We start from the raw sequence: 15,034 nt of genomic DNA on the forward strand, positions 1-15,034 counted from the left end.
TGATGATGAACTTCTTTAGCTTTTTCTTGTCTGGGAAGCCATTTATATGCCCTTTGATTCTAAATGATAGCTTTGCTGGGTGGAGTAATCTTGGTTTTAAGTTCTTGCTTTTCATCACTTTGAATATTTCTTGCCAAAACCTTTTAGCCTGCAAAGTTTTTGTTGAGAAGTCAGCTGACAATCTTATGGGAGCTCCCTTGTAAGTAACTAACTGCTCTTCTCTTGCTGCTTTTAAGATTCTTTCTCTTTAAACGTTGACATTTTAATTATGATATGTCTTGGTGTGGTCCTCTTTGCATTTATTTGTTTGGAACTCTCTGCACTTCCTGGACTTGTATGTCTATTTCCTTCACCAGGTTAGGGAAGTTTTCCATCATTTTTTTAAAAGTAGGCTTTCAAGTTCTTGCTCTCTCTCTTCTCCTTCCAGCACTCCCAGGATATTAATGTTGGGATGCTTGAAGTTGTCCCAGGGGCTTCTTATACTATCTTCATTTTTTTGGATTCTTTTTTTCTCTTCTTTACTCTTCTGATTGGGTGTTTTTTCCTTCCTTATATTCCAAATTGTTCCTTTGATTCTTGGCTTAATATACTCTACTCTTGATTCCGTATAAGTTAATCTTCATTTCAGTTAGTATATGTTTCATTTCTTTTTTAAAAATTTGATTTGAGAGAGGGGTGGGGGGAGAGAAACACCGATGTGAGAAAAAACACATTGATTTGTTGCCTCCCATATGCACCATGACTGGGGACCAAACCCACAACCTGGGTATGTGCCTTGACTAGGAATCAAACCTGCCACCTTTTGGTATATGGGGTGATGCTCCAACCAACTGAGCCACACTGGCCAGGGCTATTCTTCATTTCTGACTGGTTCTTTTTTATGATTTCCATGTTATTTTTTATGCTGTTGGAAGTTCTCTCTGAGTTCATCTACTCTTCCCATAAATTCATTGAGCACCTTTACAACCAGTGTTTTGAATTCTGCATCTGATAGATTGCTTGTCTCCATTTTGTTTAGATCTTTTTCTAGAGTTTTGTTCTGTTCTTTCATTTGAGACATGTTTCTTTGTCTCCTCATTTTGGCAGCCTCCCTTTATTATGTATTAGAGCAGTTATATGTCCAGGGCTTTGTAGAGTGACCATTTTTAGAGTAAGTGTCCTGTAGGGTCCAGTGGCATAGCCTCCCCGTTCACCAGACCTGGGCCTCCCAGGTGTGCCTATCCCCTCCACTGTGTGGTCTCTGTACACCTTCCTGTTGTAGTTGAGCCTTGATTGCTTGTTGGCACATTGATGGGAGGGATTTACCCTGAGACTGATTAGCTGCAAGGACTGGCTGTGGTCACTGTGGAGGATCAGCTGTGCAGGGCCCATAGCACAGAACAGGACTTACTTCAGTGAGGCTCTGGTGTTTGCTGAGCCCGCCCCTTGAGTGTGTTGCTTGTGGAGGTTGTTGGGTGGTGCTTATATGTGATCTGAAGCTGTCCATCGGTTGTACTGGCTCTGGGATCTTCCAGAAGGTTCAGGCCAAGTTCTGCTGCTGCCTGTGTTCTGCTTGGAGCCACCCTGCATGAGCTACAAAGCAATTTGCAGATGGCTGTTGCTCTATTGGGCTTTGAAGAGACCAGGAGAGGCCAAGCTGTGAACCAAGGCCAGCTGCTGCTAGTGCCAGGCCTGGGACTACCTTAGCAAGAGGTATGGGGCATGCCAAAGCCAGATGCTACTTGTTTGAGAGATTTTAGGAAAGTCTGAAGCATGAGCCAAGACAGACCATTTTTATGGAAAAGCCACTGGAAACAACTTGGCTGGTCCTGAAAGTTGGTGGGGCAGTGTTACAGAAGACCGGAAAAAAACCAAGCCACGCTTAGAGAAAGGGAGTTACATTTTATTAAGTGCAGGGCCAGAGAAAAATGTGCCTTTCAAATTCCCCGCATGGAGGAAACCTTTTCTATTTAACTCTTCCTAGCTCTTTTGTCTCCCAAATTTGGAATGAGACTTCCGGGCCTTCTGGGAAAGAAGGCCTACGTGCTGGGAAGGGGCCATGAGACCATATCTCAATGGCTGGCCTGGTGTTAGCACTGACAACTCTGTCTGGGGCATAGTCCACAGCCTCTCTGGAATGGGAGTAGTCTTATTTTCCTTATTATTTAAGCAAGCAAGCGTTCACAGAAGCCAAAATAGCAGGGTTAAAATTTCAAACAGCAGTTTTATATAAGATGGATGCTTCAGCAGGATCTCAGGGAAACACTAGGGTCTGGTGAACAGTGTTAGCCACATTGATGGAGACTCAGATATGGCTCCCTCCTGCCAACTCTGTGGGAAAAGGACTCAGAAAAGGAACAATGGTCTCTGCCAGCACTTCTCTCCAGCTCTTGCCTGATACTAAACAATTCAGTTCTCCACTGTATGTCTCTGGTGCCATTCGAACTGCTGTTCCAGTGCTGGAGCTCAGACGGAGTGTGTCCAAGTAAGTCTTTGCTTGGGCCCTTTAAGAGGAACTTCTGGGACTCCAGCAGCCCTCTGTCTCACTCAGCCATAATCCCCACTGGATTTCACTGCCAGTATTATAGAGATTTCTCTTCCTGGCACTAGAACCCTGGGCTGGAGGGCCTTGCTCCTCAGGGGAAACTCTGCAACAGAGATATCTCTCTTGATTTTTATCCACCACACATGAGTATGGGACCAATGTGTTCCTCATCTCTACTCCTCCTACCAGACTCGTGGATTCTTCTTTATATCCTTAGTTCGAGGACTTCTGTTCAGTTAGACTTCAGGCAATTCTGAATGATGGTTGTTCTCTATTTTAGATGTGGTTGTGGGAGGATAGTGAGTACCACGTTTACCTATGCTGCCATCTTGACCAAAAGTCTCTTGCTTATTATTTTAAAATATAGCCATCTCCTGTCATTGGAAGTCTTCTCTGATGGGAATTATCCTTTGTCTGAGCTCCTGTAACATTCTAACTCTAGCTCATTGTTCTATAATTATTTATATGTCTCCCTCCTTAACTCACCAAAGCTTCACTGGTACTGAACATGTTTGAGGATAATGACCATGTTTTTTTCATCTTGAATTCCCAAGATAGCACAATGTGTGTCACAGAGCTCAAGAATGTTTACTGAATAAAGTGGTTGGCCGTTTCTTTTTAAATTGTGGCAAAATTGACATACATTAAAATGTGCAGCTCTTAAGTTTTAGAACACTTGGTTTTGGTAGTTGTATACACTTATGTAACCACCATCTCAACGAGATGCAAGATGTTTTTATCACCTAAGAAAGTTTTCTCAGGCTCTGTCCCTTCCACTGGCCCATTCCCTCAGGTCATCTTTTTCTAACATCTGTAATTTTTCCTATAATTGGACATTGTAAAAATTGAATCACTTTTTGTCTGACTTCTTAGAAGTTTAACATGGTTTTGAAATTCATCTATATTCTTGCCTGTATCAATAGTTCATTTTTTAAAAATATATTTTTTATTGATTTTAGAAAAAGGGAGAAGGATAGAGAGATAGAAATATCACCGATTGGCTGCCTCCTGCATGCCCTTACTGGGGATTGTGCCTAAAACTGGGCATGTGCCCTGACTTAGAATCGAAATATGATCTCCTGGTTCATGGGCTGATGCTCAACCACTTACCAACACCGGCTGGGCAGTAATTCTTTTTTTTCCTTCTTTTTGTTAAAATATGTTTTTATTGATTTCAGAGAGGAAGGGAGAGGGAGAGAGAGAGATAGAAACATCATTGATGAGAGAGAATCATTGATCGGCTATCTCCTGCATGCCCCTACTGGAGATTGAGCCCACAACCCAGGCATGTGCCCTTTACCGGAATTGAACCCAGGACCTTTCAATCCACAGGCCAATGTTCTATCCACTTTTATTCCACTTACATGAACTTAATACAAGTGTTCTTAACAATTATGCTTAGATTGTTCATGAAAATTTCAAAAGACATTAAACAAAGTTAGCCATCGTCTCAAGTTATTTCCCTGTTAACTATTTTTACAGCACATGCATGTTAGGCAAGTATAAAAAAAAATCATAAAGCAAAAAAACACATCAAAAAGCCTAAAAATAGTTAAATACATCGTTTTTTTGTTTTACTGCTATGCTTGATATACATGAAATAATGGATACCAAGCAATTCATTTTACTGCATCTTTACTTGAACATTTGTTCTTAGGTTGCCTAAAACATTTAACCTTTTGCACTCGGATGTCGAGTGTGACTCGACACGGTTAGCATCGGTAGCAGCTCGTATGTCGAATTGTATTGAATGTATCAATAATTTGAAATATAAAAAAATATAATTTTTTATAAAATTTTTATTTTATAAAAAATAAACTTTTATTTTTATAAATAATTTATTTATAAAAAAAACTTATTTATAAAAAATAAACTTTTTTATAAATAAGTTTGTATGAAAAGAAACTCCAGTTTTTTATTCTACTGCTGCGCTTTGTAAAATCTGGGGTATTTAAAAAATTAAATCCTGAGTAGAATGAAGGAATCGAGAAAAAAGCAAGCGAGTGCAAAGGGTTAAATACAAATAAAATGAGTGTAACAAAAATAATGAAAGCAAACAGCAGGTAACTTTACAAATAATGGAATGTGAACCATTTCTGCCCGCATCCAGAGTTAATTGGGTCAAAACTAAAGGAACACTCTGCAGCTATAGTTGAAGGTATACACACTGAGACTGAGTATTCCACAGATACACACGTGGTTCAACATGGACTACCTATGGGATATTTACTTCTAACACAGCACTCTAAGTGCTCCAAAACTTTAAGTACCCACAACAACTACACCTGTGACTGGATCCAATTATCCCTTTTATTCCCCACCAGGACAAACCAATATGTAGGCAGTTTTCTTTGCTTAGACATGGAAGCAATTTTAACACTGGCCCCTGTGAAGCCACAATGTACCAAAAGTACTATGCCAAACACTTATAACTCATATATAAATTACACATCCCATATTAGCCACCTCAAGATGAAAATATAACTCCCTAAATGTTAACTGGCTCTACTTCCCTAATATTAAACATAAAAGCCACATGGCAAATATAGAAATTCAAATAGAAGTAACATAAACCTGTCATAAATCATAAACAAAAAACTATTTGTGGGACAGCATGGATGACAAATGGTCTGTGTAAATTTTAGAATGAGGCAGACAAAAGTTTGAAAGCCGGTTAATTTTCTCCTCTTTCTCCTGCTTCAGCTTCATCTCCTTGGGTATCCGATGTCCACAATGTCAAGTTGTCTCTCAGTAATTGCATTATTAGTGTGCTGTCTTTGTATGACTTCACTTAATGTATCAAGTCCAGCAATGACTTCATCAAAAGCTGTCTTTGCAAGAGAGTGGGCTTTCTCTGGGGAGTTCAGAATCTCATAATAGAACACAGAGAAGTTAAGGGCCAGACTTAATCTGATAGGATGTGTTGGTTGCATTTCCTTTTCGCTGATTTCAAAAGTTTTTTGGTATGCTTGTTGTGACTGGTCCACAATCCCTTTCTTGTCATCCCCAGCAGCAACCTCAGCCAAGTAACGGTAGTAGTCGCCTTTCATTTTCAAATAGAAGACTTTGCTCTCCGCTTGTGAAGCACTGAGGATCAAGAACTTTTCTAAGAGAGATAGTACATCATTGCAGACATCTCTTAGCTCGGTCTCAATTTTTTCTCTGTATTCTCAAGCCATCTGCTGTTTTTTCTCAGCACCTTCTGTCCTTTGCTCAATACTTGAGATGACCCTCCAAGATGACCTACGGGCTCCTACAGCATTTTTATAAGCAACTGAGAGAAGATTCCTCTCCTCATTGGATAATTCAGCTCCTTGCTCAGTTACAGACTTCATGCAGGCTGCCATGTCATCATATTGCTCAGCCTGCTTGTCCAGTTTGGCCTTCTGCACCAGCTCATTTTTATCCATGACTGGATGTTCTTTGGCTGGAGTGGGTGGTGGTGGACGGACGGATGGGGACTCAGCAGTCTCTGGGCGGCAGCGGCGAAGCTGAAACTCTGTCCCTAGATCTCGCTGTTCACAGGCTACAGCCGTTCCGCAGACACGGGGTTTCCTCCAATCACCAACCCCAGCAGCAGGGGCACTACTGCAACCTTTTGCAGCAAGGATTCAGAATCTGGAGAAGGGGCCACTTGCAAATGGATATACTAGTTAAGAAATGTAAATTTGAAAGGCATTGGGGGAACCAGGCAGAGGCCCTTCTCTAGTGGAATGGCTCTCCGAATCTTCGGACCCATAGCTTTTTATTAACTAGAATATACATTTGCCCTTTAGCAAAGCAAACAGACATCAATGGTAAGGTTTGGTAAACAATAAAGGATTATCAGGTTAGGGGATTGCCTTCAGCCATTTAGCCAGCAGCAGGTAATATTATGCTGATTCTCAGCCCTTGCTGAATATCAAAGTCCATCAGCCTTCTTGCATTTATATGTTAACTACTTGCAGGGCACCACACGCATGATGTCGTCAAATGCTGCTATGGCAACCGTTGATTGGTGCCCACAGTTCTGGGGGCCCAGTGCAACCACCGCTCCCCACGCTAGAGGGTGAGCAGAGGAGCATGCGTCCTCGCCCACTTCCAGCCCTCCTTCCACCCTGCTCAGCCTCCAACTTCCCCAGCCCCAAGTGCGCCAGGGCAGGAAGCTCCTTCCTCCTCCTGCCCCACCACTTCCCCCTAATTTGTCTTCTCCTCGAGCCCCAGCAGCCTCCGCTGGCTCACTTAGTCTCAACCAGTGAGAAGGAAATTTCTCCCCACCTCCGTCCACCCCAGCTTCCCAGGCCGACCTGTGCCTGTGCCAGTCACTCCATTTAGAAGGGGCTCTGGTTCAGCAACACCCAGGACCTTTCACCTCTCCCATCCTCTCCCTGCGGCCTGGCCCACCTTGCCCTCGGTGCTTCGCGGTGGTAACTGACCCCCAGGCCGTCCAGGGGTTGGGTAACGAGTGGCTCCGCACCTGGGCATTATGATCAGGACTTGGGGGGGTGGGTGCCAGGGCGCAGTCCTGCCCACTGAGGGGCAATGTGGCATGCTCCCCCTGGCCCACTGCTTCCCATGCCCCTCTCTGCTCTGGGTGGGCCGACCTGGGCACGTGGCCCCTCTCTTCACCATTTTTATTCTTTACGCCTGTGTTCCTTCTTCCCTTTTTTGTTTCTTCTTTTTCAGCAGTCCCTTTAGCATTTCTTGCATTGCTGGCTTGGTGGTAATAAACTCCCTTAGCCCTTTTTTGTCTGTGATGCTCCTGATTTCCCTTTCAATTTTGAATGATAGCCTTGCTGGGTATAGTATTCTTGGATTTAGTCCCTTGCTTTGTATCACTTTGTATATTTCATTCCATTCCCTTCTGTCCTGATGTATTTCTGTTGAGAAATCAGTTGATAGTCTAATGGGAGGTCCCTTGTAGGTAACTTTCTATCTCAGGCAGCCTTTAAGATTCTTTGTTGTTCATGTTTGCCAATTTAATTATGATGTATATTGGTGTCAGTTTTTTTTTTTGATTCATCTTGATTTTTGGACTCGGTGTGCTTCTTGGATTTGTGTGGTGTTTTTTTTCCCAACACCAGGGAAATTTTCTGTCATTATTTCTTCAAACAGTTCTTCTATTCCTTGCTCTGCTTCCTCTCCTTCTGTACCCCTATTATGCATATGTTGTTTTGTTTCCTGTTGTCCCAAAGCTCCCTTAGGCTCTCCTCCTGCTTTTTAAGTTTTCTTTCCAGTTTCTGCTGTGCGTGGGTGGCTTTTTCTACTTTGTATTCTAACTTGCTGATGCAGTCCTCAGCTTCTAGTCTACTGTTGAAACTTTCCATTGTGTTCTTTATTGTGGCTATATCATTCTTCATTTCCTCTTGGTTCCTCTTCATTTCCTCTTGATTCTTACACATGTTGAATTTGTCTTCCATCCTTCTCAGCATCCTTATAACCATTGCTCTGAATTCTTTCTCTGACAAACTGCTTGCCTTCGTTTTGTTTATTTTCTTTTCTGGTGATTCCGCCTTTTCCTTTGAATGGGGGTTGTTTCTTTGTCTCCCCATTTTTGCTGTTCATTTGTGATTGTTATTTTGTATGAGATCAAACTGCTATGCCACCCAGATCTTTTGTTTGTCTTATATAGATTTTTTGTGGGACCCAGTGGTGCAGTCTCTTTGGTCTTCTCAGCTAGGTAATCTAGGGATGCCCCCTTCTTGGGATATTTGCATTCTCTTGGTGTAATTGGGTCTTGAGTTTATTTTCCCATTCATGGATGGAGTCTCCTCTCAGGGTGTGGCTCGCTCTCATGTTGACTGAACAGCACAAAATACAACTCGACAAGACACGACACAAAGAGAACCAAACATGAATGTACTCATGACCCCGATAACCCCAATATATGTGACCAGCAGAGAAAAGAGAATTAGAGGAGAGAAAAGAGAGCAAAAATTATATCTAGAAAATTAAAAAAGGTAAGAGAGAAAAGAAAAAGGAAGAAAAAAATATATGGGGTGAAAACACCACAGAACAAACAGTTAAACCAAAAAATGCAAACAACAAGCACCCAGAAAAAAGGGCAGGGGCAGAATCTGTAGAGGCAGAGCTTACATACAGATAGTAAGTTTGTTTTTTTTTTTTTCAATTTTTTTTATTAAGGTATTATATGTGTACATATCTTACCATTGCCACCCCCCACCCCACTCCCATATATGCCCTCACCCCCCAGAGTTTTGCATCCGTTGGTTATGCTTATATGCATACATACAAGTCCTTTGATTGATCTCTTATCTCCCCCACCTCTCCCTAACCGTCCCCCTGTAATTTGACAGTCTGTTTGATGCTTTACTGTCTCTGTATCTATCTTTTTGTTCAAGTTTATAATGTTCTTTATTATCCATAAATGAGTGAGATCATGTGGTATTTTTCTTTCATTGACTGGCTTATTTCACTTAACATAATGTTCTCCAATTCCATCCAAGTTGCTGCAAATGATGAGAATTCCTTCTTTTTTATGGCAGCATAGTATTCCATTGTGTAGATGTACCACAGTTTTCTGATCCAGTCATCTGCTGACGGGCACCTAGGCTGTTTCCAAATCTTAGCTATGGTGAATTGTGCTGCTATGAACATAGGGGTGCATATATCCTTTCTGATTGGTGTTTTTAGTTTCTTCAGATATATTCCCAGGAGTGGGATTACTGGGTCAAATGGGAGTTCCATTTTCAGTTTTTTGAGGAAACTCCATACTGTTCTTCACAGTGGCTGCACCAGTCTGCATTCCCACCAGCAGTGCACGAGGGTTCCTTTTTCTCCGCATCCTCGCCAACACTTGTCGTTTGTTGATTTGTTGATGATAGCCATTCTGACAGGTGTGAGATGGTACCGCATTGTTGTTTTGATTTGCATCTCTCGGATAATTAGTGACGTTGAGTATGTTTTCATGTGTCTCTTGGCCTTCCTTCTGTCTTCTTTTGAAAAGATTCTATTTAGGTCTGTTGCCCATTTTTTTATTGGATCATTTATCTTCCTTTTATTAAGTTGTATAAGCTGCCTGTAGATGTTGGAGATTAAACCTTTATCAGTGATGCCATTTGCAAATATGTTCTCCCATGCAGTAGGCCTTCTTGTTGTTTTGTTGATGGTTTCTTTTGCTGTGAAAAAGCTTTTTATTTTGATGTAGTCCCATTTGTTAATTTTCTCTTGAGCTTCCATTGTCCTAGGGGCAGTGTCAGTGAAGAATTTCTTTTGGCATATGTCTGAGATTTTGCTGCCTGTGGATTGCTCTAGTATTTTTATGGTTTCCCGTCTTATGTTTAAGTCCTGTATCCATTCTGAGTTTATTTTTGTGTATGGCGTAAGTTGGTGATCAAGCTTCATGTTTTTGCATGTATCTGTCCAATTTTCCCAACACCATTTATTGAAGAGACTGTCTTGACTCCATTGTATGTTCATGCCTCCTTTGTCAAATATTAATTGAGCATAGTGGTTTGGGTCAATATCTGGATTCTCTATTCTGTTCCATTGATCTATATATCTGTTCTTGTGCCAGTACCAGGCTGTTTTGAGAACAGTGGCTTTGTAATACAGCTTGAAGTCTGGTATTGAGATCCCTCCTACTTTATTCTTCTTTCTCAGGATTGCTGTGGCTATTCGGGGTCTTTTTTTATTCCAGATGAATTTTTGGAAAGTTCTTTCTAGGTCTGTGAAATATGCCGTTGGTATTTTAATGGGGACTGCATTGAATCTATAGATTGCTTTGGGTAGTATGGACATTTTAATGATGTTGATTCTACCAATCCATGAACATGGTATGTTCTTCGATCTGTTTACGTCTTCCTCTATCTCTTTTCTCAGTGTCCTGTAGTTTTCCGCGTATAGGTCTTTTACCTCCTTAGTTAAGTTTATTCCTAGGTATCTTAATTTTTTTGGTGCGATGGTAAATGGGATTGCCTTTTTAGTCTCTCTGTCTGTAAGTTCACTATTGGTGTATAGAAAGGCCATAGATTTCTTGGTGTTAATTTTGTATCCTGCTACATTGCCGAATTCATTTATTAAGCCTATTAGTTTTTTGACGGAGTCTTTCGGATTTTTATGTACAATATCATGTCGTCTGCAAATAAAGACAGCTTTACTTGTTCTTTTCCAATTTGGATGCCTTTTATTTCTTCTTCTTGTCTAACTGCAATGGCTAATACTTCCAGTACTATGTCAAACAGGAGTGGTGAGAGTGGGCATCCCTGTCTTGTTCCTGTTCTTAGGGGAAATGTTTTTAGTTTTTGTCCATTGAGTATGATGTTTGCTGTGAGTTTATCATATATAGCTTTTATTATGTTGAGGAATGAGCCTTCTATTCCCACCTTGTTGAGAGTTTTTATCAAGAAAGGGTGTTGGATTTTGTCAAATGCTTTTTCTGCATCAATTGATATGACTATGTGATTTTTATCTCTCAATTTGCTTATGTGATGTATCACGTTTATTGATTTGCGGATATTGTACCATCCTTGCATTCCTGGGATAAATCCTACTTGGTCATGGTGTATGATTTTTCTGATGTACTGCTGGAGCCGATTTGCTAGAATTTTGTTGAGGATTTTGGCATCTATGTTCATGAGGGATATTGGTTTGTAATTCTCTTTCATTGAGTTGTCTTTATCTGGTTTTGGTATTAGGGTGATGCTGGCTTCATAGAAGGAGCTTGGAAGTGTTCCTTCCACTTGAATTTTTTGGAATAGTCTGAGGAGGATAGGTTTTAGTTCTTCCTTGAATGTTTGGTAAAACTCTCCTGTGAAGCCATCAGGCCCCGGGCTTTTGTTTGCCTGAAGCTTTTTGATGACTGCTTCAATTTCGTCCATAGTTATTGGCCTATTGAGCTCTTTAGATTCTTATTGATTGATTTTTGGAAGGTTATATTTTTCTAGGAATATGTCCATTTACTCCAGGTTGTCCAGTTTGTTGGAATAGAGTTGTTCGTAGTATTTTGTAACAATCCTTTGTATCTCAGCGGGGTCTGTTGTTATTTCTCCTCTTTCATTTCTGATTTTGTGTATTTGGGTCCTCTCTCTTTGGTTCTTGGTGAGCCTGGATAGAGGTCCATCAAGCTTGTTTATCCTTTCAAAGACCCAGCTCTTGGTTTTGTTGATCTTTTGTATTGTTTCTTTGGTCTCTATGTCATTTATCTCCGCTCTGATCTTTGTTATTTCCTTCCTTCTGGTTACACTGGGTTTTTCTTGCTGCTCTTTTTCTAGCTCTTTGAGTTGTAGGGTTAAGTAATTTATTACCATTGTTTCTTGTTTTTTGCAATAGGCTTGTAGAGCTATGAACTTCCCTCTCAAGACTGCTTTCGCTGTGTCCCATAGATTTTGGATTGTTGTGTTTTCATTGTCATTTGTTGCCATGATGTTTTTTTATTTCTTTCTTGATCTATCTGGTGACCCAGTCCTTGTTTAATAGCATGCTGTTTAGTCTCCATGTGTTTGATTTCTTTGGATTGTATTTATTATAGTTGATTTCCAGTTTTATGCCACTGTGATCTGAGAAGATGCTTGATATAATTTCTATCTTCTTGAATTTGAAGAGACTTTGCCTGTGACCCAGCATATGGTCTATCTTTGAAAATGACCCATGTGCACTTGAGAAGAATGTATATTCTGTGGCTTTGGGGTGAAATGTTCTGAAGATGTCAATTAATTCCATCTGGTCTAGTGAGTCATTTAGGATTGCTGTTTCTTTGCTGATTTTTTGTTTAGAGGATTTGTCCAATGGTGATAGTGGGGTATTAAAGTCTCCTACTATGATTGTATTGCTATTAATCTCTCCCTTGATATCCTCCAGGAGTTTTTTTATGTATTTGGGTGCTCCTATATTGGGAGCGTATATGTTTACCAGAATTATTTCTTCTTGTTGGATTTCTCCCTTTAGTATTATGAAGTGGCCTTCCTTATCTCTTGTTATGGCATTACTTTGAGGTCTATTTTGTCAGATATAAGTATTGCTACCCCAGCTTTTTTTCATTTCCATTTGCCTGAAAGATATTTTTCCATCCCTTCACTTTCAATCTATGTGAGTCTCTTGTTCTGAGGTTGGTCTCTTATAGACAGCATATATATGGGTCGTGTTTTTTTATCCATTCAGCTACTCGATGTCTTTTGATTGGAGCATTTAGTCCATTTACCTTTAAAGTTATTACTGAAAGGTATTTGTTTGTAGTCATATCTATTTTTGTGTCTGTATTCCTTCTTACCTGTTTATTTCTTCTTTTTACAGTATTCCCTTTAGCAATTCTTGCATTGCTGGTTTGGTGGTGATAAACTCCTTGAGCCTTTTTTTGTCTGCAAAGCTCCTGATTTTCCCTTCAATTTTGTTTGATAGTCTTGCTGGATATAGTATTCTTGGATTCAGTCCTTTGCTTTGCAACACTTTGTATACCTCCTTCCATTCAACTTCTAGCTTGTTGTGTTTCTGTTGAGTAATCATTTGACAATCTGATGGGTGTTCTTTTGTAGGTAACTCTCTGTCTCTCTCTTGCCGCCTTTAAGATTCTCTCTTTATCATTTATATTTGCCATTGAAATTATGACATGTCTTGGTGTGGGTCTTTTGGGGTTGATCCTGCTTGGGACTCTCTGTACTTGCGTAACTTTTATCTTTCCCATATCCGGGAAGTTTTCTGTCATTATTTCTTCAAATAGATTTTCTAATCCCTGCTGCTCTTCTTGTCCTTCTGGCAGCCCTATTATACGCATGTTACTTCATTTCATGTTGTCCCGAAGCTCCCTTAGGCTTTCCTCCTGCTTTTTAATTTTTTTCTCCAATTGCTGTTCAGATTGAGCTTGTTTCTGTACCTGATCTTCTAACTCACTAATTCGGTCCTCTGCTTCTTGTAGTCTACTGTTGAAACTTTCCATGGTGTTTTTGATTGTAGCTATATCACTTTTCATTTCTTCCTGATTCTTGCATAAGTTGTTTATTTTCTCATCCATCCGATGTATAAATTCCACGACCATTACTCTAAACTCCTTTTCGGTCATGTTGCAAGCTTCAGTTTCACTGATTTCCTTTCTTGGCGACTCCACATTTTCTTTCCTCTGTGAGTTATTTCGTTTCCCCATTCTGGCTATCACCAGAAAGCTCAAGCTTCCGTTTGCGTGGACCTGGGCCGTGTGCTGTGGGGACTTCGCTCCACCTGAGTTTCACTGAAGTGCTCTGACACTAGGACGTGTGGCTGCCTTTGGTTGGTGGGAACCAGACTTGCCCAGGGTCAGTGTCCCCAGTGTTCCGTGTGGTCTCGTGTGCACACTTAGAATCAGGGGCCCTGTCTGCACCACACTGTTGGTATGTGCCGAAAATGAGATCCTTAGCATGTGCCAGGAGTCAGAGTTTCCCTGTGTCTGCACCACGACTCGAGTGTCAGAGTCTCTGTTGCCTTGTGCGGTTTCTCGTTGAGACTCAGGGTCCCTGTGTGTGCATGCACCAACAATTGGGGTCGCTGGCTCTTAGTGTGAATGTGCTGTGAGTCAGGGATCCCAGGCAGCTGTGTCCGGCGTGCCAAATTCCCTGAAGTGGAGCTGCGTCCTGTGTGTGCTCTCTCTACTGAGCCAAACCGGCTAGGGTGCACACTCTTAAATTCCTGAAGGTGAGCTGGCTCCATGCACTCTCCCAGAGTCCCGGAAGGGGGGCGGAGTCCGTCCTGCGTGCCAAATTCCCCAAAGGGAAGCCCCTCTGTGCAAGCTCTAAGATTCCCCGAAGGGGGAGCTGTGACCCGCAAGCCAAATTCCCCCAAATTCTCCGAAGGGGAGCCCTCTGTGCACACTGACAGATTTCCCCGACAGGGAGCTGCTTCTGTCCCGCGCGCACCAAATTCCCTAAGGGGGAGCGAGTCCCTGCGCAAAGCTCTGCAGCTTTGGCGAGGGGCGGGTCTATCAGTTACTATGGCGCTACCTGCGCACCTGCGGGGAGGGGGTAGGCTCTTTGACTCACGGAATTCTGCTGGGAAGTCTGGATTCTTGTTGTTTGTTGGTCTGAAGCTGTGATAGCAGTTCTCGGTCCCCAGTGGCTGCAGGGTCCTGGTTTGTGTCAGAAGCCAGGATCTGAGTCTCAGGCAGCTCTGTTTCTCAAGATGGCGTGGTCTCCGCGTCCGCACCAGCCGCGGAGATGTGTCCGCTTTGTGCGCGGGGCTCCGCCGTCTAGGACTGCCCGGTTAGGCAGCCCCTTGGAGGACGTGCAGAATCTAACTGACCCTAGCTCATCCACACACACACCACACGTCTACACTCTCCTCTATGGGTTCCTCACTCACACTCTCTCTCTCCCTACCTTCCTGCCGGTCGCCATCTCCCCCCCCCCCTTTTTTTTTCTTTCTTTCTTTCCTTCCCCCTCTCCCCCTTTTTTTCTGGCCTTGTCAGGGGGGAGATAAGGGCTTTTTAGTTACAGACAGGCTATAAACTAGCTAGTGGTCTGGCCTTTGTTTTAACTTTCTTAGAACCAATTTCTTTCTTTCAACATTTCTCTTTTTCTTCTCATCACATACGCAACCTTCACAGATTTC

General features: G+C 41.9%; 1 protein-coding gene and 1 pseudogene across 1 annotated transcript in view; one reads left to right on the forward strand and one right to left on the reverse strand.

The window, feature by feature from the left end:
* The window catches only part of TDRD3 (tudor domain containing 3), a 203,917-nt gene that overhangs the window by 20,284 nt on the left and 168,599 nt on the right, over nucleotides 1–15,034 (forward strand). The window lies entirely within an intron of this gene.
* On the reverse strand, nucleotides 5,165–5,949 carry LOC103289631 (14-3-3 protein zeta/delta-like; annotated as a pseudogene).

The sequence above is a fragment of the Eptesicus fuscus genome, chromosome 8 (assembly GCF_027574615.1).
Source record: "Eptesicus fuscus isolate TK198812 chromosome 8, DD_ASM_mEF_20220401, whole genome shotgun sequence".
Lineage (NCBI taxonomy): Eukaryota > Metazoa > Chordata > Mammalia > Chiroptera > Vespertilionidae > Eptesicus > Eptesicus fuscus.